The 24,593-nt window shown below is 46.2% G+C and overlaps 1 protein-coding gene across 9 annotated transcripts in view; it reads right to left on the reverse strand.

Annotated features, from left to right (window-relative positions):
• Nucleotides 1–14,864, reverse strand: part of IMMP2L (inner mitochondrial membrane peptidase subunit 2) — a 631,779-nt gene extending 616,915 nt beyond the window's left edge. For 6 of the 9 annotated variants that reach the window (XM_036231121.1, XM_036231122.1, XM_036231116.1 and 3 more), the window contains exons 1-2: nt 14,823–14,864; nt 14,387–14,460 (exon numbers count right to left, since the gene is read on the reverse strand). The gene's annotated coding sequence lies outside the window, so the exon portion shown is untranslated. Of the gene's footprint in view, nt 1–1,429; nt 1,435–4,511; nt 4,523–14,386; nt 14,582–14,822 lie in introns of those variants that run through there. The other 3 variants (XM_036231118.1, XM_036231120.1, XM_036231117.1) reach the window with 3 other exon arrangements.
• Nucleotides 14,865–24,593: the final 9,729 nt, after the last annotated feature.

Below are 24,593 nucleotides of genomic sequence, written 5' to 3' on the forward strand. Positions count from 1 at the left end.
ACACTTAGGTCCAGTCACGTCCCCAGTCACATCATATTCGCTCTTACGTTAGCACACCCCGCTCCGGCCAAACCCGGCTGCGTTCGCGTTCTGGAACACGCCACGCTTCTCCTTGTCTCTGGGCCCCATTCACGCTCTTCTTGTCTTCACTACTCTTCCACCTTTCTTCGTCCTGGCCAGCTCATTCAGGCGTCGGGTTTGCTTAGCGGTCACTCCACAGGGAAGGCCACCCTCATTCGCCCAGTCTGGATTCGATGCCCCTCCCACGACGTCCCGTAAAATCCTACGCTTCCTCTAGCACAGCAGGTATTACACCTGATTTTCTCATCCTTGTATCGCTCCCAAAAGCTTAGTACTGAAAGTAATGTTTGTTTTGCATATCTTCCTGTCCATATGAACTTCATACATTACATTCAGCAGGCAATGGATGCTGTGGGAGCTCGGGCAGGGAGAGGCACTGCCCAGCACACGCCGCAGACCGTGTGGCTGTCCCAGCGCACGCGTGAGCAGGGGCACGCCTCCATCTAGTTACCCCCATCTCTCTCCCGACACTTGCACTTGGCAGACGAAGACCTTTATGATGAAAGTGGTTTTTTAAAAATATATATATATATATATAGAGAGAGAGAGAGAGAGAGAGAGATTAAACTTCATATTGAACTTCAAGATGTTGATTTGGGGGGTGCTTTTTTCTTCAATAAATCACAGTGCAGCACTCTGTCTAAAGACGGTAAAGATGGATAGGAAGAATCAAGTGATTTTTCATAACCCGTTCAACTATAAGGCATTAGAACTTTTTAATTAACTGCTAACTTTTTGGAAGTGTTCGGCTTGTTTCTCCTTAAAAGCGATGCTTTTCAGCCCGCACCCCGATCCCCAGGAGCCAGCGAGCCCTGGGCCCCGCCTCCCTGCTCCAGTCAGAGCCGCCCCGCTGTTATCTGTTATTGCTTTTTTCCTTAATAATAGAATTTCTAAAAAGATTTTTCTTGAATCAGGGTTCACTATATTAAAATAAGACGAACAAACAAAAAGGTCATAAAAAAACACCGCCTTAAAGAATCAGTGGAGTATGGAGGCGCGCGCTGTGTGACTCGAGCCCTGATGTCTTTCATATTTCTTGTTTAGATTAAATTCATCTCAGTCAGGTGTATAAGCCCTTATTCGTGCTAAAATGAGAAATGCCATTTGAATGCAGAAATATCCAGGTAGAGAGGAAACAACCCGGGTTCGGAGAAGTACAGTGATTCTGCAACGCAGCAGTTTCTAAACTTACCTGTAATGTTTAATGGCACCATTTACGGGCCGATCTTCAAGTTAACGGCTCATAACGCAGAAAAGCAAAACACGCTAATTGAACCGCAGAGGAGCCCGCTGTAAATGCCCGCTGCCGCTACGTTTTATGTACTGTAAACAAGTATCTCACCGCAACCCTTTCTTAGTAAAAAAAAAAAAAGAAAGAAAAAAAAAATCACCTTAAATGGAAAAATTCACCGAACTCACGTTTAACTAGCGACCTCAGGTGCCTGCCAGTGAAGAAACGCAAAGGGAGCGGGTGACCGAACCAGGGGGTGCTCGTGCCCAGCGTCCAGAGCCGCGTGGAGAGAGTTGCACCTGCTGGCGAACACGCTGAGGAGGGACGAGCAGAAACGGGGTCCCCCCCCGCCCCCCCACAGAACCCTGCAGCCGCCCGACGTACGACGCACGACGCACAACGCACGACGCACGACGGCGCTGGGCCGCGCCGCACCTGCAACCGCGCCGCACCTGCAACCGCGCCGCACCTGCGACCGCGCCTGGCTCCAGCACCTAACGAGCCAGGTGAAGCCGAAACGGCACCCTTGTTGCTCAGATCTGCAGAGCGGGGGAGCACCCGGCCCCCCACCCTCGTGCCTTCCAGGGAACCCGCGTGACGCCCGCACCCGCGGCGGCATCGTCCAGCTCCAAACGCCTCTGGCGTGGCCCGGCCGCAGCCGCGCGGGGCACCGGAGCTGTCGGTGACCTCGTCCCGGCCGAGGCCCTTCGCCCGGCCAGACCGCGGGCCCCTGCAGGGACCAACCGCGTCCCCCAGGGCCTGGAATCCAGCTACGCATGTGCAGGTGAGGACTGCTTCTTGACAGGCCTGATCCACGTCAGACGTGGTTCGCACTGACACCTGCTTGCCGTGTTCGCGGAGAGAGAGGCGGACGCCCCGTCCCGCTAGACGCCAGCCAGGGCCGGACGGGGGAAGCCGAGCGGCCGGGCCGGTGCCGGATGGCTCGGCCATGCCGGTGTCACTCCCGAAGACCCCCCTGCCCGCGCCGTTCAGCACTGTGCTCTGTGTCCCCCTGCCGCTGCGTGGAAACTAGGAATCGGAAAACCTGGGCTCAAGTCCTACTCCGCCAGTGACAGGCAATTCATTTCATGTCTGAGCAGACGACCCCTAAAGTTCCTCGCCGCAGCTCTGAGTCTAACTTCGGGCCCTAATGGTTCACATCAGAAACCCACGGAATGGCACCTTCTCCCCACAACTGGACGCCCCCGCCTGCCACGACGTGCCCCATGCCATCTTTGTCGCCTCTGCTCTGAGACCACTCCTGACTCCGGCTGCCAGGGTAACATACTCGATGACACGTTCCAATTTCTTGTCTGATCTTTGCTTCAAACCTGTGTGCATTTAACAAACACATGCTCGGGAAAACTTCTAATACATTCCTGCTTTCAGCATCAAAAACAAGAACCCCGTTTGGAAATAAACAGCAGTAATAATAAATAAAACTAAATTATGTTCATACTGGTCACCAAAAGGTTTTCGACTGAATCAACAGCTCAGTGGCCCTGAGAATAATTCCCTGATCTTTTCAATTTTGTAAGAAACTTATTTTTATTGTCTCATCAACATCAAATGATATTAGGGAACCTCACAATGGTAGTTACAGTAAATGGCTTAGAAAGAAAATCCAGTAACAATTTCAATAGATTTTAGGATATATGAGCTAGATAAAAATATATGAGCCATACAGAAGTTCAAAGCAACTTAAATTAATATCTATCAGTTCTGAATAATGAAGTTTTTTAGAACCGAATGTAGTTTTATTCTGCAAAATGACTAAGCATATCACCCAAGGACCTTTCCCTCACTAATTTTATCCAATTAATTAAAAAAGAAAGGCAGCAAGTGCACCTTTTTATACACGTCTAGCAAAAAGAACCATCATAAAATCACAGAGGAGAGGGCAGCTTTGGAAGTGACATGTACATAACAATCTTCCAGGAAATATGTAAAATCACAGCCAGACTTTGCTACATTCGGGGTGTTAACTTCAGTACAAATATTAAAGTTACATAAAATTTTATGGGCAACAACAGCCTCTTTTTAAAGAGACTGATGGGCCACGCACAGAATCAATCAAAAAAGTACTCTTCCACAAATTATCGAATCTATAAACCTAAAAATAGCATGAATTTGGGAAAAAAAGAACGTGTGTAAAAAACAATTGTATTGTGAAACTAATAAAATATAAAGGTAGTCTAGTAAAGAATGTCCATTTTGTATGGTCAAAATTATACACCACTATCTCGATATTACAATAGAATTATTATCCTAATTACCTTAAGTAACCCCTACATTAACCTTATTGCTATCCCATTTTAAATGGCACAAACAGGAGTACGTGAGTCATCCTCCCAATCTCGCACGGATCGTAGCAGCAGAGCTGAGTCCAGGGGGTCTGAGCCTGTGTCCTGTGCACGCGAGCACTGCGCCCCACGGCCTCCCCGCGACCCCACCACTCCCAGCAAGCAGCAGGAAGAGGTCCTGCTTTCCTAACCGCTGCTACGGCACGCGGATGCGGCGCACGGAGGGTGTTCGGAGCACACAGTTAATTAACTCCGCCCGCTACAGATAAGCTGAAGCTCAAGTCTCGTCAATGTCTCGTACATTTTCGAACGGGCAAGGGGCATAAAAGGAAGAAAAACACAAATCTACATACGAGATCAATTGATAGAAAAATATGATCCGAGTAGTCTTCGTATACCTGTACGTACTACCCTGCTGTCCCCGGCCCTCTGGACTGCCTCTTAGAATCGGAAGGTTCACGGCCAAAACAAAAGGAAGCCACACGACATGTGCGTTCCAGAACCCTGGGCCCTTCTGCAACTCCCCTTCCATGTGGGTCACCCGGGCCCGCAAATACGCAGGGGGGAGCTGAGCCACCTCGACTGCATGTGCAACGTGTAGACCTGGAAATGCCGCCGAATCAGCGTGGCCCTTCAGGTGTAACACTTTCCACAGTCGTTTAGTTAGTACTAGAAAAATGCTTTACAGCATTATAAGCATAAGCTTCATATGTAATATTTTCAGCAAATATAAAAGACGGAAGTACTTAAAAATCAACCACATTTTAAAGACAAAAATGGCAATGAATCTTAAACTACTACTCTTTCTGCAGAAGTTATGCCATCTATGAAACGTTCATAACCGTTCTAGTGTGTTCTACCCTTCAAATACAAACTGATGTCACCCTACTCGTCACCTCCCGCTATTTGGTCGAATCTACTGGCATCGCTGATTCTCCCCCCCCCCCCCCCCCCCCCGCTTACCCATATTGGTTTGCTGGAGAACAAAAATAAGTGTGCCACAGAGGAGCGAGAAAGGGCCCCCCACCCCACCCCACCCCCGCCATTGATCCCGAGGCGCTGTTCTCAACACTGTGCCTTCTAACCAGCCAGACCCCTCGGTCCAAGACACTGCAAGCAAAGATAATAATTAGGTGGCCGATATTATCACAAAGTTCAGTTTTGTGATAATGAGGGCAATGCAGTCTTCTATTTTCAGATTCAATCACATGTTAAATATGATTTTAAAGTAAAAGATATGCAAATCAGTGCAAAGAAGATGGCAAACTTTCCCCAAGAGAGAATCACACTTCAGATAAATCGCCACTCCCGATTTTTTTATCCCATAATCTAGTAGCAATCATTGAGACTATATCTTTCCCTACGACTTCTTTGACGAAGTATTTTCGATAGAAGCAAATCGGAAAATACGTTTTCTCAGACTTTTTCTTCCCTGCACCTCTCCCAGCAGGAGAGAAAAAATTCGCAAGGTAAATGGCTTCACAATCCCACACACACACACCCTGGCTCCTTTGTGCAAGCCTGCTGCCTTTCAGCCCTGAGGATGAGGAGGAGAAAGAGAGGGCGGAGACAAACTGAGCGAGCCGACATCTGGCTGCTGGACAAATTCTGTCTTTAAAATAGGCCGTGGTCCCTGTCAACTCCGAATTCAGCTCCCCTCTCCTCAAGGCAAAGCACAAAAGAACGCAGTTGGCAGCCTACGGCCCTGCAGACACCAAACGGTGAACCGTCAACACGGCCACCGAATCGGATCCCTCACCGGGCTCAGGGAAAACGAGTGAGCCCAGTGAATTTATACCGCACTGACTTCTTTTGGGAAAAACTTTGGGATGCAATGACTGTAGTCTCTGGGTATGAAACACATTCTGCTCCACCGACTGGGAGAAATCTTAGGAAAAGATGCCCTGGGGCAGAGAGCAGCCGGGACCACGGTCAGGGTCACGGAGAAGCGGACAGGATGAGAAAGCGCTCGGGGGAGGAAGGCTGCCATCCGGCGTACATAAAAATGACGCGTGCCGGCGTTTGGGGGGGGGGGAGGGGAACAGCAGGAGGGTCGGAGGAGCCTCAAGGGGGGTCCACACCCCAAACGAGGCGGGAGCGAGAAAAAGTCCAGTGGGAAAGGGCAAAACCCCAGCCTCCTCCCTTATTCTGAGGGAGACGGGAGGATGCGAAACCAGAAACAATGGAGCCTTCACCGAGTTCAGGAAGAGGAGCGTGCACGCAGGTGCGCGTGCACACACACGTACACACGCACACAAATGCACGTGCACACACACGCACACACATGCACACACGCACACGCTTACACACGCGCGCGCGCGCACGTACACACACGTGTACACACGCGCACACAAATGCACGTGCACACACACACGCACACAAACACACGCACACAAATGCACGTACACACACACGCACACACGATCTCAGAGCACGGGCACGTTATTTTACGACATGGGGGGGAAATCAAGAAGGAAACAGCCGAGCCTGCTGGTTAGCTCCACCCACAGAAGCTTGCGGCAAACTCCGTGGGACCCCTTTGGACGGCGTCTTAATGTCCCAGGCTGAACACAGGGCAAAGACGGCACGTTCAGGCAGAATTCGTGTCGTCGCGCTGGACAGCTCAGGCCACCGCAGCAGAGCAAAGGCTCGGCCCTGCGGAACGACGAGCTGCGGGCCCGCAGGACCGCCGCCGGCCCCCGGGTCATCTCCTCGCCTCCGACGCCACGCGGCGTCCTGTCCAGAACGCAGGCCGTGCCACTACTCCGGTCGCAGGCTGGACAGGGACGCAGTCCAGCTTCTGTGGCCCGACGTTCAAGGCCAGGCAGGGGCCCGGGCCGGTTCTTGCCGGCGTCGCCCCGCCGCCCGCGCCCCTGCTCCGCTGCTGCTCGGCCTCGGCCTCGGGTGCGCGCCCCTCCCCACCCCGCGACGCTGCGCTCCAACACCGGCTCGCGATTCCTCCTCTGGTCCCCCGTCCACGGCCCGTCTGCGGCCGCTCCAAAGCTTTGCTTATACCTCGTTTTGGACCCTTAGATTATGGCTCGTAGCCATGTATGTATACATTCGTCTCCCGTATTTCTACCACAGGGTTCTTTCTTGGGGTGGGGGTGCGGGGTGAGGGGGATTGTATCTTTTTTTTTTTTGTAAAATACACAAAATAAAATTTACCATCTTAACCATTTTTAACTATGCAGTTCAGCAGTGATTAGCATATTCGCATCATTGTGCAACCAACATCCAGAATTCATCTTGCACGAATGCAACTTTTTACCCATTAAACGACACGCCTCCCCCGTCCCCGTGAACCTGAGTACTTGAGGTACCACACGTCAGTGGAATCGCACAGTGTCTGCCTTCCTGTAACTGGTTAGTTTTGTTTGGCATAATGTCTTCAGTGTTCATCTAACGGCATGGGTCAGAATTTCCTTCCTTTTCAAGGCTGAATAATATTCCATTGGATGTATACAATGTATACACCACATTTTGTTAATCCATCACCTGTCCATGAACGCTGGGGCTGCTCCCGTCTTTCCGGTATTGTGAATGATGCTCCTTTGAACATGGGTCTCCGGGACCCTGCTTTCAGCTCTTTGGGGTATGCACCCAGAAGTTGAATTGCTGGATCATATGGTAATTCTACTCTCGATTTTTTGAGGAACTGCAAAGCTCCTTTCCAGAGGGGCTGTGCCATTTCACATTCTCACAGAGAGTGACCGAGGGTTCCAATTTCCCCACATCCTTGTCACCACTTGCTACTTTCTATCTGATTAGTGACAGCCATGCTAATGAGTGTAAAGTAGTGGTTTTGATTTGCACAGTTCCCTAATGATCAGTGACGCTGAGCATATTTTCAAGTGCTTATCTGCAATCTGTCTTATCTTCTTTGGAGAAATGTCCATTCAAGTCCTTTCCTCGTTTTTTGACTGGATTGTTTGCTTTTTATTGTTGAGCAATAGAGGTTCTGATACACTCTGGATAGTAACCCCTTATCAGATATATAAAAGAGTTCTTTTTTAATACGTTTTTCTGTTTCCTAATTCTTTCAGAGTTGGCTATATATAAAAATATAGAGAAATATATTGAGTTGAATGTTTCTTCCTTTTTAAATTTTTTTTTGTAATAAAAAATTCAAAAAATCTAAAAAGGGGTTTACAGTGGAAAATAAGACTGCCTCCCCTTTCTGTTCTCCAGCCACCAAGATCCAATCCCCAGAGGCATTTTCCATTTTTTTTTTAAATAATTCCCTCCAGAGATATTCCGTGCCTATACAAGAAAATATGTATCTTTATTAACTCTTCTCCAAGTAACAACTTATGCATACCCACTATTCTGCATCTCCATTTCAGTATATATAAACTGCCTCATTCTTTTAAACTACGTCATATTCCACTATATATACCGTGATTTATGGAGTCCCCTGAGGATGAGCATTTAAGTTGTTTCTAATGGCTACCGAGAATATCCTTAAGTATATATTATTTCAAACAAGCACCAGATCTGCAGGAAAACTTCTAGTAGAGGAGTCAAATGATATGTGTATTTTGTTTTGATAACTATTTTCAAATTGGGCACAAGGAAAATGTCAAAACTTCACATTCCCATTAACAGTGATGATACTGCCTTTTTCCCTGTACCCTCAAAGACACATTGTCTTCAAAATGTTTCTTCGCCACTTCCATGGGTTAAAAAAAAAAAAGTCCATCTCATTAAACTTTTATGTTGAATCTCTCTCCCTATGAACTGTCCATTCACATCCTGCACATGGTTGTCCACTGTTCTATTTGTTTGTATTGTTTGCCTTTTTCCAATGAGTTGTTGGTGTCCTTAACATGTTTATGAAAACAGCCCATTTCCTATGAAACAAAATGCAAATCTTTTCCCTACTTTGTCTTTGCCTTTCGATATACTTTTTTTATTTGATTCGGCTTTTGACAATACAGAATTTTCACATAGTCAAGTTTTATTACTCTTTTATTTAATGGTTCCTGAACTCTTACTTTCTATCCCCACAATTATCACAGTGAAAACCCTCACTATCTGGCAAGAAAATTACAATTTTCCAATTGGTCTCCTTCCTCAACCTCTCTACCTTCTAACTCATCCCATACACTTGTCAGATTAATCTTCTTAAAACACAGTTTGCCCATGAGTCCCCAGTCAAAATCCTTCAAAAATCCTTCAGTTATCCCCTCTCCACTATTTATAGACTACTAAGTCTAATATTTAGTTCATCCACCATCTAACCCCAATTTTTATGTCCCATAGCCCCTTACTGTAGCCAGAGTTTCTCACTGTTCCTAAATTTAGGAACAAGCTTACTTCCACTATCTTTGTTCAAACTATATTTGATATTTTGAAAGTTCTTCAGTTCAAGTTGATCTCTCTGCTCTCTCCCAACCACTCAAGATCATACTGATTCAACAACTATATAGTAAGAGTCGACTACATAATGCACACATAGACAAATCAGTGTATCTAATGAATTTCATGCTGGGGGAGCTCATAGCAGTGCGAGTCGACCTAAAATGGACCGTGCCCTCTAAACCTTAAAGCTGCACTAGAAATTATGGAGATATGACCCAGACTTGAAAAAAAAAAAACAGAGGCCAAGGTAAACAGAACTCACTGTCTATCGGTTAGCTGGAAAAATAGAAAAATGCTAGAGAGGTAAACAGGGTCTTTTAGGCCTGTTTAAGCAGGTTTTTACTGCAACCCAAGGGTAAATGCAATCCACAAACACCGTAGGCAGGGGAGTGAGCTAGTCTAACGAGAATTTTAAAACGATCACTGAGTACAATCCAGAGTTTCACCAGCATCTAAGTGTCCAGAACTAAAACTGATTCAAATATCAAGCATAATTTTACTTATCCAATAAATCAGTTTTAAAAGGTTATGGAACAGAACGCTTCAGAAAGACGGGACAAGGTCACGTGCCACTCTGCTTCTCTGCCTGAGGGCTGAAAATGGTTGTGGTCTCCAGTCACCTCCAACCAGGCAGGCAGTCGGACTGAGTTAAAGATGAGAACTCCACGATAAAAGGCGGAGCTAAGGCTCCCCAGGTAGTTTTCATGTACATAAAATCCAAGACAGATGAACTTGCCCTTGAATGTTGCCATTTACTGAACAACTTTGCTCTCCATTGCGTGGAAAACAAACTCTCCCATCTCTTTTTTTACCTTTTCAAAATCTAGGGTGAAATGTCCAGGAAGATTTTATGAAACAGAAGGGTCACGGAATTTCCCCACGGGACTGGTATCCACCCTATCACCCAGTTCGGTTCTCCAGGCTGACATTCTCTGTGGTTGTAACAGAGAGGCTGTTACAAACACGTCCAAAAGCTGTTCTACGACGGCCTTCTCTAGAACGGTCGGTAAATGTGCTTCTTCCCATTGCCAACATCGTAAGTCAGATAACACCGAAAGGGAGGCGACTTCCTGTCCAGCGGGGACATCTCCTTCTGGACTCCCCATGGCTACCGCAGGGGCTCGGGCTGGAACAGCCACACCCACATCCTGGCCACACAACGGTCCAACTTTCTGTCGTTGGCAACATGACGTATTTTGAAGGTAATAGGGGGAAGTGACTACAAAAAGTTGAGCCTGCAATTTAATAAAGATGTCAATTGTACTGACAGAAAATGACGACTACACTGTTATTTTGAAGAAAGCACTGTCACGCATTCTCAAACTCAGAGGTGTAAAGTTTTCTGTAATTTTAATTCATTAGTATGTCGCTGACCATTCCTCTTTCTAACTGTTTTAAACTATAGGGACATTTTGACTGAAACTAAAATTATATTTAATATATCGCCTGCCACAGGATTTCAATAAGACTACTTTTATTCTCTTCCCCCAGAATCTTCCTAACTCTACCTCGTCTCTAACTCTGTACTGAATTCGGCAGTATAATTCATGCTTCTGGAAGGAGGGCTAACATCTCAATCTGACAACCAGATAATAAATATGATTTGGAGCCAAGCACACAAGCAGAATGTTCCCAAGGGTACACCTTTCATGAGGAGACACGGGCAGGCTTATTCAATGAGACGTATTCAGATAAAAACCAGTCATTTCTTCCCAGACACAGCTAAATAATCCTTCCCGCAGCACGGCAGGTCCTCGAGCAACATTTTATCCCACATCATTTCCTCATAACGTCTCCGAGATGCTGTGCTAGTATGAGCTGGCCTTTGATAGAAAGGGTTTTCTTATACATCATTCTGATGCAGTTCCAAGAAGCTGTGATGGTGAGGACTCGCCGCATTGCCTTCTTAACCCCAAATCATTATTTCCCTTTATCACGAACCCAAAATACAATCACAGAGGTGAAGCTGGTAACCAAGTATATATATAGCTCATGAACCAAGTATATCCTTACCTGCCTTCGTAATGAGTTAATTTACACAGGAGTCTTACGAACAGCTCACATGGCCCTCAAAAGTACCTCTCGAATACATATTATCTCAGTTTTCCCAAAAGGAAAATGAAGCTCGGAGACGCAAGGTTCACGGTCACACAGCCGATAATGGAGCTGGACGCGAGTAAAACCTTCGTACCCACATCCCACATTCTCTTCACTATCCAGCACCACCTTAATGTCTAGGAATTTATAATTAATGCCCATTTTTTAAAGCTTTAAAATGAAGGCTGCAATGCAATGTTTAGAGTAATAGCCTCACACAATCATATGCCCCAGATATGCCCCAAACTATTAATCTTCTAAACTGTCATAACCCACGTATGTGTTCAGACTACAGTTCTCTTACACAAGAAATAGTGAAAAAAAAAAAAAATACAAGCTGGTTAGTCTATGAAGTGCCTCAGATCACCCTGACACAAAAACAATACTAATTATTATTTAATAAAGCTAAGTTATATTTAGTATTTAAATCTGACACTAATAAAACTCTTATTAAGCAAACAAGCTCTTGGAAAAATATCAAAATGCTTTGTAAATAATCTGCTATCCCAGGCAAACTAAAAACTAAGGGAAAATGCTACATGCTGCATGACTCCAACCACGTGACATTCTGGAGATGCCAAAACTATGGAGACGGTAAAAAGGTCGGTGGCGGCCAGGGGCTGAAAACGAATTTTGGGAATGAGACTTTTCTTGAGGAATATTTTCCTTCCACAAGAAAATCGCCCGGAATAGAAACTGATTCGCCTGGTTAACGTGTAAAAACAGTGACAGCGGAAGACACCTGTGGGAAACGCGCTTCTCTGACCAGACGCTAATCCACAGCGCGCTGCCATGTGCATGAAGCATCCTACTAAATGCCACGCACAGAAGTGCCACGCACCACGGCAGTGCCACTGATACGCCTACGATCTACTGACAAAACGCACTCCTTAGCAAAGTGAGACCGGATGGCCGGTGTGAAATCTGACGTCTGTGGACCTGTCTCTTGGCTTCCAGAGCCGTATTAGAGACACTAAGTACACAGCTTAGCTGTATTATTAAACCCGCGACCGGGCAAAATCGTGACAGTCTGGACATGAAGGATCAGCATTTTTATTGCAATTCTTATAAGCCATAGACGTTTCTGAAATAGAAACCCTAACTCCAAGCGCTCAGCTCAAGGCGGTCGTGTCTTCCTCACTGTTTTGGGAATAGTGCCAGAGCTTTTTAAAGACATCACAGGAACCCTTCCCCCTCGCTGTGCAAGCTGCGCTCTTCAGCCCTGATGGGGGGACTCAGAGCCGCTTCGGGAGTCAGTCCTTGTCCCAGAAATTCTAGGATCAGATGGAGCAGGTGATCGCTGTGAAAAGGCAACCGCCCAGGAGAGTTAAGTACTAGACTGCTTTCCACCATCACAAGAAAGGTCATAAGTGATGGGCGACCAGACAGACAAACAAGGAGGGAAATTAACCGTATCTGGACGCCGGTCACTGTGCGTTTTTTAACATTCTTTTTAATATACTCTTTGTTCTGTTTTGACAGATGAGAAGTTAAGGAACAGGGTTTTAATTGGCCCAAAGCGGCAGAACTAACAAAGAGCCAGGAATCAAACTGGCACCTACAAGGCTTTACAAGGCATGCTACTTCTACCTGAGGATTCCTGGGCCGAGGAATGCTGGGAACTAGCCAGGAATATGGAGGTGAAGGGCAGAAATGTACAATGTTGCCAAATAGCAACAAATAATTATGAAACAAATTATAAAACAAAAGGTTGAAGAAATAAACATGAATTGCTGACAGGGGTCATCTGAGTGACTACACAGGAGACTCACTTTCTGCCTTTCATGTCCTTGCAAGATCTGATTTTAAACAAGTTTTTCTGACCTTATATAACCTTTGTAACCAAAAAAAGACACCTTTTTCACTTCTATAAAAAAATGAAGTCAGATGTACAGAAACCCATGCAAGTGAACTTTAGTGTTTATTTTCCTAAGTGTGTCCTCCCTAACACTCTCCATGTCTTCTATTCTGTGGTCATTTGCATCGAACAATTCAAAAAATTATCTTCATCTAATTATTACACCGGTACTTTGATTACACTGGAAAATGACTATACTATTCATTACAGGACACAAATCGCCATGGTCAGTCAGCCTTGAAAGGTCACCACAGAACGGCAGAAAAATGACACTTGTTCTCCCATAACCCTGAACAGACCCTCGGCCACTGGGGCCACCGGGGCCGGCAGCACAGAGAAGGTCCTGCTTGGTGACACTTAACTACTCAGGAAACGCAGAGGAAATCGGTTAAAGGCCTGACCCCAAACAGCCATCTCCTCCAACGGTCTCATTATTCTACCACCCTACTTATGTCAATAAATAGTTATTGAATCAGTGAATGGACCCGTCATCAATAAACAACTATTTTCTAGGTTTTCATCAAGTAAAAAGTTATGTGGTCACCTGCCACTTGAGCACAAATAACAAATAAGGCAGCAGGTTCAGGGCACAGTGGGCCCGCGTCGAGATGCCGGAGGGGCAAATTCCAGCGTTCCTGTGCATCCAGAATGCGGTTTTCTACATTCTGGCTTGTGGCTAGCCTGCATTTTAACTCATTCGAAGTGCTTGTTTATACGTGACACACGAGACGCATAACACGTTCCCAAACTCCCGGGAGGAGGTGGGTTTCATCCCACCGGGATGAGAGGCGAGGGGAGTGGCGTATTGGAGAATGAGGGAAAATCCCCACTGAAGAACCAAGGAAAGAGACCACCCTGAAAATCCCAGCGAACTTCCAAGGGCGTCCATGTTTGGTCTGGCAACTTTTCAGAAGTGCAAAGAACGCTGGAGAGGGTGTAGTCAAGGGGCAGTCAGGGAAGGAGGCCCGGCCTAGTCGATTCTACCCCCAAAACACCTATAAGCTTGAGACAAAACCCAAAAGAACTTCCACACTTGTGATACTGCCATTAGCTGCACGCTTTGGGGTCCCCTGTTAAAATGGGAGGGGGTTCCTGTTCGCTATCGAGGACCATGACTTCAGTGCCACAGTCGCAGGGAGTAATCGCAGCTGTCAGGAATCCGAGATGCACAAGGCCACCGTTCCTCAGAGGTGAGGCGACCTTAACGGCAGATTTCTGTCAGGTCAAGCGGCTAACACGCGTCCGTGCCCCGCTGCGGGCCTCCTCCCGGGCTCGGAGGGCGTGAGCCTTGACGGTGGGGGGGCTGCGGGTGCCCCACGGGATGCTGGGGTCCGGCCACCAGGCCCCCGCCCCCCCGGGGGGCGTGTGGGATCTACCTGGGAGCTACCTGCCGTCCCTGGCTCTCTCTCGGACGGTCCTAGCTGCGGCCACCCCTGGTCATTCCTTACTTACCCTTTCTCCCGCTCTTCCTCGGTGAGAAGGGGTAAGTGGATATCTAGGGATAGTCGCCCAATTTGGCCAAAGCCCTAAAAGTAAAAATGACAGAGACAGACACGTGCTTTAAAATCCTGACGTTGGAACCTGAGCGAGCCCCACCACTGCCCGGGGCTCCGCTGGCGGCCGGAGCGGTTCGCACGGGGTGGGGGGCGGGGGGCGGCGGGGCGGCCGCGCGCCCCGAGGTGCACACGCGCGCACACGTGCTCGCCCGCCCCGCAGGACTCGCGGCCCAGCCGGCCCCCGCCGCCCGGCAGCGCCCGCCCGGCCGCGGCCGCCTCCCGCGCCGGTTCCACGCCCCGGGGCCCCCCAAGGGCCGGCGGGGCGCCCGCCCCCCCGCCCGGCGCCGCGGCCCCCCACCCGCCGCCCGGCGCCTGCCCCCCGCCCTCCGCACCCGCTGCGCAGCTCTGGGAGGCCCGGGCGCAGGCCCCGCCCCCGCCCGCGGCAGCCCCGCCCCTCCGGCCGCGCGGAGCCCCGCCCCCGGGCTGGGGCCAAAACCCGGCCGGGATCCGCCGCGGATCAGGACCGGCCGAAGACAGCTCTCCTTCAGCCAGGAGTGGCGAGCGCTGGCTCCAAACTCTGCACCCTGCTCGTGGCTGAGAGGGCGACGAAGAGCTGCAGATCTGTGGCAGGTGTCTCCAGCCCTCCCCTTGTATTTCAGGTCAGGAAACCGAGGCCCCGGCAGTCGCTCTGAGCGCACAGCTGTAGGGACAAAGCTGCCGACCAGCTCTGGGCTCCTGATAGCGTTTTTTTTTCCTACTAAAGTAGACAAAGGGAAACTATTCTATCTTGTTGCCTCAAGCAAGCCAAAAGCAATACTCTAGAACAGGTCCTTTACTTTGGAGAAACTGAAATCTCATACCTCGCCCCTTGCCTTCAAATGGTACAAACTCTTAACTGGGTTATTTATTACGACCCACGAAGAAAGTGGAAGCTAGAACTGCCAAACAATCATAAAATAGTTTTTCTACTTTTTTTTTGCCCTCCTCCACTTCTATCCCTTATTATGTGTATCTTTATTGCCCCGGATGCTGAAGAACTACTCTGTGCATTTCAAACCATTTAACACAAATGTAAACACCAGCCACCCTGCTACTTTCCTTTTAAAATTACAGTAATTCTGAAGTTCTAAGAACCTACTCAGAAACGTAAAGGACCTGAAAAATAGAACTTTTAGAGTCTCCTGAAAACAGATGCTCCCCTGTGAAGGGCGTACGTGCCAGTTTTGTAGTTTTTCTTATACGTCATGGAAATAATCACTCTAGAGTAAAGTAAACCCCTTTCTGCCAGGGCAGGATTCAGTTCCAGGAGCACTTGGCTGAGAGGACGAGCTTCATCAATAGCAATGAGGACCTGTTTGTAAATCGGACTGGGCTCTATTGGCACTGTGACCCCGCATTAAAGAGATAGAGTTCCTGGCCACTGGTGGCTGACTCTGGATTGTGAGAGGATAACCATAAAGATGAGTATGTGTGAATTTTATTGTAATGCAAAGTAAATAAACATACAAAAAGATTTACTAAGTCTTGACCTGACTTTGTCACTAAAATTCCTCAAATGTTCTTAAAAAGAAGCTGAGGTCCCCTGAAAACATTATAGACTGTAATGATTCCAACTATATAACATTCCAGAAAAGGCGAAACAATGGAAACAATAAAAAGATCTACGGTTGCCAGGGGTTAGTGGGGACGAAGCGAAGTACAGGTGGGGGGTGGGGGGGGGTGATCACCTGGCAGGGGAGGTTCACCAACTGTAACAAAACTCCACCGGTGCTGGGACGTTGACCGTCATGGAGGCTGTGCACGTGAGAGGTCAGAGGATGTATGAGAGCTCTCTAGTTTGCCGCTTGATTTTTCCGTAAACCTAAAACCGCTCTAAAAAATAGTCTATTAAAACATGGAAGTAGCTGTGGTAAAGCCTCAGAACATCCCGTTTTCTTCAAACCCATCAATTAAATTCTAAACCGAGTGTTTGGCTTCACATGTGGAACTGAAATATGAGTTGTCTCCTTACGTTAGAGCAGCTCTCCACGTGGGAGTAATGTCATTAGGGAGAAAATGAACCATATATCCCCGAGGCACAGAATTGAATTGTGGTTAGACATCATGTCATCCCAATTCTATGAATATATTTACATTCAAATTTATGCCTATCCGTGATACTTAACAATCAGTGAGCAAATAGTGCAAGATATCACAGAAGTTTTCCAACTTTTGGGTCTCAAGATATCTTTACAGTCTTAAAAAAATGATGAAGGACTTCCGTTTGTGTGTGTTATGTATCCCTATTTACTGTACTGAAAATTTTAAAGGAAACATTTTAAATATGTTTCAATCATGTTTAAAAATAATAAACCCATTGCATGTAACCACAAAGAACATTTTTCAAATGGTGATTACTTAAAAAAAAAAACTTAAAAGTAGGCAACAGGAAACCCAGGGAACTTGGTGCCATGCCAGTCCTGGTATCCCGAGATTCCTAAGTAGCCCACCTTCTCCTTTTCAGCTTTCGGAGTATTCCTACGGTTGCTCGTTAAGTTACGCTCAGGCTTCCTAGTTATGAGAAGGAGGACCCAGGAGGAATGAGAACACCTCAGTTTAGCCAGAACCAGAAGTCCTCTTTGTCAGTTTACGTTAACAGAATAAACACGAAGAAGATATGGATCATTGCGCGATGTTCCCACATGAAATCAGAAACTATCAGAAGCAATGTTAATTTCCGAAATCAAGGCAAGTACACAAAATAAAATTAAATAAATAAATGCACTCTATGAAGCTGTGTGAGCTATAATACTTAACGTTAAATGCTTTTGGACATACTTAATTCAACAAATGTCAATGGAAAATGAAAGAAATGTTTCCACACCTAAAATATGAGTTATAAAAGCTCAAGACTATCAGCTCGTGTAATTCAAGCTTTGTGCATTTAATTTTTTTTTTTTTAAGAAAGACAACTTTTAAATATTTTTAATGCCCTTCAGTTTTTAAATCAGTTTTATTTGGTGTATAGTGTTAATTTTCTCTTCTCTTAATTTTTTCTATTATCAGAGATCGTGTTTACACATTATTGGAATATATGTTCTTGTAAAGTGCATTTATTATGTTTTTACTTTTATAGAATACCTTTGAAACTTTTAATATAATTATCATAGAAAAAATGATACACTGCTTATTATCACAACTCATTGTTATTTAAGAACACATAAGTACTATTAAAAATATGAAATTACTTATGATTTGAGAATTCCCAGGAATTCCTTTTTCCTTGAATCCTGAAAATATCTGTTGAGGATTTGGAAATACCATAAAAATGTGATGCTCTGACCCATTGCCCTGTTAACTAAGCCTTTCTTTTTTTAATGATGAGGACGTAATCAAAATGTTTTCTCTTTCCAACTTGTATGTCTAAACTTACTTGGTCATTCCAGACACTCTGATGCAGGAAAATCGTGACATATGCTTAAACAATCTCAAGATATTCAACCTATCAAAGAAAAGGCTTAGGTGAGAGTTGGAGAGCTAGCCTCATAAACTTCAAGGGCTGTCCTGACAAGAGAGCATTTATTCTTTGTGACTCCAGAGGATAGAATTAGGATGAATGAGATGGAGTTACAGGGAAGAAAATTTTGACTTCATATAAAGATATCTACTTCTAGCAACTAGAGAACTCTGCAAAGAGAACAGATTGCCTCAAGAAATAGTGATTTCCTGCCAAGGAAAAAATTTGGACAAGCACTTACTGGGGGTTATTATCAAAGGGACTCTTAAGAGTTTATGAGTCTTTCTGTCTTTAGTACCTCGTTTTATTCTCTTAGTGAGATACCTAGGACAAGTATTAAAACTTCCATTTATGGATGAGAATAACTGAATTCAGAGTGCATTGGTTAGGATTATTGGAAAGTTATTAAAGCAACTTGAGCTAGCCTAAGCAAGAAGGGAAGACAGTAGAAATTGAGTGATCTGTCACAGAATCCAAGGCCAGTATAACACGGATGGGCTCCAGGATGAGGCTGAAGCCATAAGAACTCTCACTGTGGCCTGACTCGCTCCCTCTGCACAACTGCGTAGTTCTCTACCTCTGCTGTACTTCCCAGCCACGGGACACGTAGAAGCTTACTCCACAGTTCCCTGGAGTAAGAGACCAGCCCTAAAGGATTAGCTGCCTCAGTCATTTTGGGCTTCACGATGCCAATTTATCATACTGTTCTCCCTTCTGATTCCTAAGCCGATTAGTCAATAACCATAGTAAAACTGGATTGGAGAACGTGACACGGACTTGGGGCCAAAAAGAAGTTTTCTACGACGTCGCCTCGAGTTGAACTCACTCGGTTCCAAGCGCATGATCAAGCGACCTCATCTCTTCCATCTCAGGAGCAGGCCTGACCTGGCGAGCTCGTCGTGTGGAAAAGGCTGCAGGTGAGGCATCCTGAAGGTCGGCACACTCCACTTACACACGTACAAGACGAGAAAAAGGAGCCCAGTGGGAGCACGTGCAATGACTCTTCTCCCCGAGTCCCCAGTGGGGTAAGTCACTCCACCAACTTCCGCCAGGATGAGAGGCCGAAGGGTGGAGAGAAGGGTAAAATCTTCCTCTGTAATATTTCCAAGAGACTAAGAATTGTGTATGGTGGACTAAGGCAGGAATGTGGAGAAGGGAAAAGAATAGTCTTCCCACAATTACCAATTTCGATTTCCAGAGAAAGGAAAACTAACTGGCCCCTTTGAAAGAAGTGTTCACCTTGATCCACTTAATTATGGTTCTAGCAGAGTCGTTTAAAGGAAAAACGAAGCTGCCAGTGGTTCACCATTTTGGATAGGACAGGCAATTCTTGGAAAAAGATGGCTAAGCAGATATCCCCAAAAGTACGTTCAGAACACATTTCTACCTCTACGTTATGAAGATATTAAGGTGCAACTACCCCATCCAAATGCAGATACACTACACACACACACACACACACACACACACACTCACACTCACACTCACATATGCTCTGCAGTGGAAGACTTTCCAAAGAAATAGACAGATAATTCATTACACCCAACAGTGATGTCTTAGAGTCATTGCTCTTCTCGTATGAGATTTCTAGGTAATGTTCGTTTCCTCCCCTGATTCCAGTTTCTTTTAGTTCCCCATCTTCTTACCATTTATGAGTTAAATCATAAAGTTAACCACCCCCAGCACATCCAAAATGCAAGACTGGAGAGAAACGCCCACATAGTAAAGTAGCAAAAGTGAAAAATGCTTGGTGGTCACTGGGTGAGAATATTAGATTTGTTTCTGCTCGGGATGATGAGAAGTTCTGGCGACGGACAGTGAAACTTCCACGACATTGCGAATGTGGTTAATGCCGTCGAATTGTGCCCTTGAGAAAGGTTCAAGGGGTAAATTCTACGTACATTTCACTGCAGTAAAAATAATTATTGGTTGCAAGTGAGTTTTAAAGTTCTTTCAAAGCTGCGAACACTCTGAATTGTTTTCCTCTTTTTTTTCCTCTATTAAATAAATTAATTAATAAGCATTTATCAAGAGCTTTTTTACTAAACACTATGCTCGGGACAGCAGAGTATTTAAAGTAAGGCATCTTTCTTTCCTTGAAATCCTTTGTTTAGTCCTTCCTGAATTGAGATTAAGGGAAAACTGTCTGATTTTTTTTTTACGCGGTTTTATATGTTTGGGAAAGTGTTGTTAAAAGATATGATGCGGGGGGGGGGGTGGAAATTCGACCTCTTTATGAATAAATTAAACAAAGTGGATTTTTCTTTACCTGTGGGACCTCTTTCATATGCTAATGTGCATCACGAATGTCCAAGACAAGACTCAGGTAAGGGACGTTCCTAAACTTATTTGATCAGGAATTCTTTGTTCTCGTGAAGCCCAATTAATGACTATCTCCCCGTGGAGTGGACGTGGACGGCGCCCCCAGAAGCTCGGCTTACGTGGGGGGCGATCTCCGTGCAGGGCGAACGCATTAGGGTGTGACTGTGTGGTTTATTTTATCCCTGCATGTTCTAGAATGTGCATGTGATTATTTTTAGCATTTTTACAATTAAGACATGTAGATTAAACGTTAAACAGAGACCATAAAGGTGATTTTCTAAAGTTAATGTCTTACCTCATCGACAGTGTTCTAGCTCCTTCAGATGTCATTTCATAGTCTTAAAAAAAAAAAAAGTTTATTTCCATTTTGGGAACAAATAACTCGCTAACGGAGATTTCGCGGAAAATGGCAGTGCCGACTTTGCGGTATGCAATCTCTAGACGTACGTTTTAACGAATAGAGCGGCGGCCCACATTCTTCCCTCCCGCTACATTGCGCTCGGCAGCCGCGGGGCTGAGGGCCTGTCTCTGCCTTTGGATCATTGCGATGTATTTTGCGGCTATTCTTAATCCACAATTCAAAATGGGTCTCTGTTTCTCTCATTACTCAGCCTGGATTTCCAGTCAGGACCTTCGACGATAGATTCCCACATTTCCTCCCAAAACATTCTCTAATTTTGTACTATTTCTTCACAATTAAACACGGTGGACCAGTTAAAATACAATGAGCATCTGATTAGAACTAAAGATACAGCAAATCTGAGCCTCCTCCATGATTTTACTATTGGTCTCAACAATATTTTCGTCGGTATTATCGCTCTCATGTTTATAAAATAGCGAACAACATGCATTAGGATATTTAAATAAATCCATGCACGTGACAAAGGAGGGACATGAGGAAGCTGCTGAGAGTAAACACCCGGCTGTGAGGGGAGCAGAGTCTGCCAGCCCAAAATACGCCTCTTTGCAATATCGATCCTTTCAGGCTGGTTATTTTTAAGAAAAGAGAGACTCAGGAAAACCTTTGACCTTTCCCCTAAAAGCCTAAGGGAATTTAGTTACAGGACCTGATTCAGAGGGAAGCTGTCATCACAGGTAACTACAGTGAAATATGGACCAGGGCTGATGGGCGGGGAGGAACCGACAGGGCCGTTTGGTCTAAGGCCTCTGTGTCCCATTGTTGAAGTCGGCCCAGCAAACGCTTGTGCACCAGACATTTGCTTTTCCCTCTCCATGCGACTTGCCTTCCTCCCCTTTGGAGTCCCAGACCACAGGAGAAACCCGCTTTCTCCCTGGCTGAAGATGGCCAACAAGCCTTGACTGCCTGATATGTCCTCAAGCCCTCCACATTCTTGTGGCACCCCCATACATGGATACGTAATTACATGTGGTTACTTTCTCCCGTGAATCTGTCTCATGTCGTTTTGATTACTTGAGAAGCCAGAAGAACTAAAGGGAAAGGGGAAATTTTCTCCTGCCCCACAGCTGTCAGGCAGAAAGTACCCTGCGATGGTGTGGCACGTTTATTTGTGATGGATGAAAATCCACACCCAGCACGGGAAAGAGGATGATTCAGATGTGTAAACGTACACCGGATGGGCATGCGAGGTATCTGAAAGTCAAGCATTCTAAAGCCGAGGACTTTCTAATGTAGAAGAGCAAACATGCTATGAGTGTTCAAGGATTACTTCCTATGGATGGCTATGGAGGCCTTCACGGAGGGGGACACATTTGGGCTGAGTTCTGAGGGATAGATAGGGGTCCCACAAATTATTCCAGACTGAGGAGAGAGGCTGGGAGGTGAGAACACATAGTGTGTCCAGGAAGGAATTTGGTAGTGAACAGTATAGAGGGCACAGGAAATATGGAAGCAAATGAGACTGGAAAACAACAGATTGAGGCCAAATCATTAGTGCTATTTTAGACTTTTCTCTCTCAGTAATTGGGCGCTGAGGAAAGTTTTTGAGCAGAGGGCAAGGTCTGTGTTTCAGAACAATTACTCTAGTGGGTCCATAGGGAATAGATGATTCTGGAATGAGGGAGGGAGCTGGGAGGCTAATTAGGATATTTAAATTGTTTGGTGAAAAATGATGAAGATTCGAATGAGTGGAAAGGAAGAAATAAATACGAGAGACATTTCAAAAAGGAAGTGAACTGAGCTTGGTGAGTAAATCGATTAGAAATGCATTTGGAGGCAAGAAACAGTATTTCTGCGAAACGAGGCCTAACATGTGGGGGCTTATTTCATCCAGGTGCGTTCAGGTTGGCGTCTGCGGGGTTTGCACCTGAGGATATCGGGAACATTTCGTGCCTCTCTTAGTTTTTGCCTCATGCTGTAGAACAACGCTGTTCTCCACAGCTGACCTTGGGTGCCATTGGCCAGAGCTGGGTCACATGGCAAAGTGGGGCACAGGAGGGTGTTGATTGCCTGAGACCGACCATGGTCCACATCGAGGGGCCAATCATATTTTTCTATTGAAAAACAGTTATTAGCGCGGAATAAACAGGCATTGGATATTAACTAGACAGTTAATAGAATTCGTCCCAGTGACTAATTGTCTATAGGGGATGTAGTGGGCTGAATAGCGACCTCCTAAAATTCCTATCCACCCAGAACCTCAGAATATGACAGGTTTTAATCAGCAGTAAACTACCACAATAGGGAAAAGGGTGTATCGTGAACTGAATCCAACTCCAATTTGTACAGAGGGGACTGGGCATTTTAAAGAAAGAATAAAGGACTAGGAAGGGAGAAAGGTGGGGGTTCGAGCAGAGTCGGAGAAGTGGAAATTCACAAAAAGCAGGAAGGGGGGTGAGCATTGGTCCTTGTCAAAGAGGGCCGGGCTTACTGCTGGCGCTTATCGAAGCGAGGCTTCTGCCCCCCCAGAGACACTGAGCTTCGTGTTGCGACAGCCTCAGTTCTCCTGACGTAGTCCGTTCACACTTCAGGTGTGGCATTTACCCCGCTGCCTTTTAATCATCAGTCTGCCCCCACTCTAGCGTGTGAGTTTCTTGAGGGCGGTGCGCCCTTTTAATTCATATCCGTGTCTCGATTCCCTAGCACGAGATTCAGCACTTAACAAGTAAATTATGTAGTTATTGTTGGATGAATCGCAGTAACAGTGGCAGTTAAAGGCATGGGCTCCGCTAGGGTACACCCTGGCTGTACCGATATCAGCTCCGTGATCCCGGGCAGGTGGCTGAACCCCTCAGAGCCAGACACTGAACCCAGAGAATTGCAGTGGAGAAATGAGAGTTGCTTTATGTGCAGAGCGCTAAGCAAGGAGAAGGGGAAATTATTGCTCGAAAGCCCCGGCTCCCCGATGGTTTACAGACAAGGGGTTTTATAGAGTGAGCGTGAGTCAGGGGTCAGGGTGGTGGGCCGTGTGGACTGATCAGTTCTTACGTGAGCTTCAGCAACCCGGTTTATTCGGCTCCTGGCAGCATCCTGTCTAGGCCGACGTGACTAGAGCCAGGTGGTCTGGAACAGAAAGAGAGGCCTGTAAGACATACTGAGATTGTGAGTCAGTGACATTATCTTGAGAACAGAGAGACAAGAACAGAGCTCTGCATTTCATGCTAAACAGGCTGCATTCTTCTGTTATCTCGAGGAGAGGATTCCTTCAGGAACTTGCTTACCAGGCAGGCCTGCGGGACCCGGGACACCAGAGCGGGTCCAGGGCAGGGGTGACGCTGACAAAGGCCAATTTAATACTTATAATGATCTATCTAGTCTGTTACAGCGTGCTGCTGGTTCCAGCCCGGACTTTCAGGTGGTTGTGGGGGAGAAGGCCGCCCTGTCATTCCAAGACTAGCTCCATGAGAGTAGGATCGCACAGCACCCTGGACCCCCACTTTGGTACACTCGCTTTAATGCCCTGTGTCTGCTCTTCGGGGCAGTTTTGACATTGGAATAACTGACGATAACATTGTAGTCTTAGAAAAAGACCGATGTACTCAGCAGTGACGGGTTCAGGACAGGCCGCCCCCAAGTATGGCACCTCGGCGTAGTGAATGCTTTAAGCTGAAAGAATCTGAGAAGAGGTGTGTGGAGGGAGTACTCTCCGACTTTCCCTGAACTGGATCATGAAACCCTCATAGTTCCCCTCCCTGTACCAGAAAAAGGGGCCTCCAGAGGTGAAGGGACACAGAGAGGGATCCCCGTGACCAGGTCTTGCTAAGTCACCCCCCCCCAACACACACACACATTTCGCTACACTTAGCTCATGCACTACCCTGTTCTACCCTTCCGCTCTTCATCAAAAAACATAAAACATAAAAACACAGGTTTAACAATTTCTTTTGAGCCTTCATTTCCTCATGAAGGCCCCCGTATCACATAAAA

The sequence above is a fragment of the Rousettus aegyptiacus genome, unplaced genomic scaffold, assembly GCF_014176215.1.
Source record: "Rousettus aegyptiacus isolate mRouAeg1 unplaced genomic scaffold, mRouAeg1.p scaffold_m13_p_13, whole genome shotgun sequence".
NCBI classification, from domain to species: Eukaryota; Metazoa; Chordata; class Mammalia; order Chiroptera; family Pteropodidae; genus Rousettus; species Rousettus aegyptiacus.